The sequence below is a fragment of the Oryzias melastigma genome, linkage group LG21 (genome assembly GCF_002922805.2).
Source record: "Oryzias melastigma strain HK-1 linkage group LG21, ASM292280v2, whole genome shotgun sequence".
NCBI classification, from domain to species: Eukaryota; Metazoa; Chordata; class Actinopteri; order Beloniformes; family Adrianichthyidae; genus Oryzias; species Oryzias melastigma.
This window is the reverse complement of record NC_050532.1, coordinates 15,613,242-15,615,424: the sequence shown is the minus strand read 5'-3', so window position 1 is coordinate 15,615,424 and position 2,183 is coordinate 15,613,242. Positions and strand designations below refer to the sequence as shown.

General features: G+C 35.7%; 1 protein-coding gene across 1 annotated transcript in view; it reads left to right on the top strand.

Annotated features, from left to right (window-relative positions):
• The window catches only part of LOC112155138 (receptor tyrosine-protein kinase erbB-4), a gene marked incomplete in the record, with an annotated part of 293,012 nt that overhangs the window by 272,620 nt on the left and 18,209 nt on the right, over positions 1-2,183 (top strand).

Genomic DNA, 2,183 nt, shown 5'->3' with positions numbered 1-2,183 from the left:
CTCACAGAAACAGTCCCTTAATGTTACCTTTAATTTTTCTGACACTGTTTTTCAAATAAATAGATTAACTTATTTTAAACAAAGATATTTATTATTTTATCTTTTTTTATGAAGATTTAAGAACAAACAATTAGAGTAGAAATGCAAAGAGTCCATGGAGTTTAGGTTCAATGAAGAGTTATAACCTGAAAAGATGGGCTGGTTAGGAGGAGCCATTCCCTGTTTTATTCTTTTTAAGATTTTCAAGGCTATTTTCCAGGAAGTTTTGCATCATGTTTGCCTCTAATGATAAACCTTCAAAGGACCAAATTTTTTCACTTTCAGTGTATTCCTCAGTTTTGTCCAGCAAATTGTTCCTTTGCATTCAAGCAGCGTTTTTCATACTTTAAAACCAGACCTAAAAAAATATAAATGGACATCTGCGAATTAAAAAAAAATGTGTTTTGGAGATCTGAAAATATTGATTTAATCACCAGTTCGTAACCACTTCCTGCATAATCTGTCTTTACAAAACAAATATGCTTATCCACTGGAGTTTTGTTTTGCTCTGAGAAGTCAACTTAAATTATGGCGGTAGGCGTCTTTTAGAGTGTTTTTGGGCAAGTAAAAATTGTTTTGACTGTTTAGAAAATGGTTTAGCTCTTTGTAAATAGCCTGAGGCACGGCTGGAGCCTTGTTCATTTCCCAGTTTTATATTTGTCTTCAAGGAACATCACTGCTTGCAGCTCAAGAAGCTTAAACTAAATGGTGGAAATGTTGTCTCCTAACATGCAAAAAGTCCAAACCTACAACTGAGATTTTTTAACATATTAAGATTTTTTTTCCCTCGAAATGCTAGTGGTGGTTATTCAAAGCTTTGACATTTTTTTTGCCTCCAGCTATTGCATGGATTTTTCTCCCCCTTGCTTTCACTCTTTATCTCTACATGTAGGGTTTAAGGGATGGGCGTGATCCCTGCAGACTAGTAAGCAGCACTCATCTTGGTGTGTGATCAAAGCTGACTGCCTGAAGCCTTTGGATTTTCGGTGGTGGCAGGCTCACATGCTATACTGGCGTCAGCTTGGCTATCTTATTCAGATTTGCCACGATTACCAACCTCGGGCAATCAGTTGTTCTCAACATGGTCACAATGGAGTCCCATTGAATAAAAGAGAAAGTTTGTACGCCTTGTATTTCAACAGGTACTTCCTTTATCAGTCTTGGGGTGTATTCAGACTGGACACGTTTGGTTGACTTAAAGTGAACCAGAGTTTGTCTCCCTCGATAATCCGGAACAAATTTTCAGTCTGAAACACCCAAGTGAACTGTGGTCCAGGACCCGTACCCGTTTTTTATCCCAATAAGGACTGCAAAGCGCAGGACTTCCATAATTTCTGCCTCTAGTGGCTCTGCCCTGCCCTTTTAATTCCTGACCAATGAGTGAAGAGATCTTCAGTCACACAGTTTTGTTTACAAGCTCTTGTCCGGAACATGAAAGTCCGCTTGACGGCAGTCTGAATACAGACCAAAGGAAAGAATCAGGACTTGAACTGGGAAAAATGAAGCGGACTCAGTCCGGACCAATTGGTTTTTCCAGTCTGAATACACACTTAGTGTGTAATGATTCAAGCAAAAAGGCAACTATTCTGTCTCGTCTACAAAACTATTCTGTCTCTGGTACAAAATTCCAAAACAAATGTGTAAACAGGTTTTTTCACACTCTAGAAAAATGTACTATAAGAAATCTTTCCACATGACTTCTAAGAGGGATTTTGTTCTTTTTGTAAAAGGTGAATTATTCGGAGTGGATATAAATATATAAAAACGGTGATTTATATTTATTCAAAAGTACTTTCCATTTGCATTAATCTAACATTTTGTTGCCTTCTAGCTAGTACGTAATTCTCTAAAAGTAGAGCAAGGTTGATTTTTATTGAGATTGCATAAGATCTAAATATTCAGAAGTCGCAAACAGCTTATTATAGTTACATTGTTTTGGCATTATAATTTTATTATTTTGTCATGATACAGCATTGTTTTCTCGTGATAATGGAAATATTTTCTCATGATAACAACTTTGTCTTTTCATTTTGACGATATTATTTTATCATGATACCGACATTGTTTTCTTATGATAACATTATTTTCTCACAATAACATATTTTTCTCATGATAATGGAATTATTTTCTCATGATAATACATT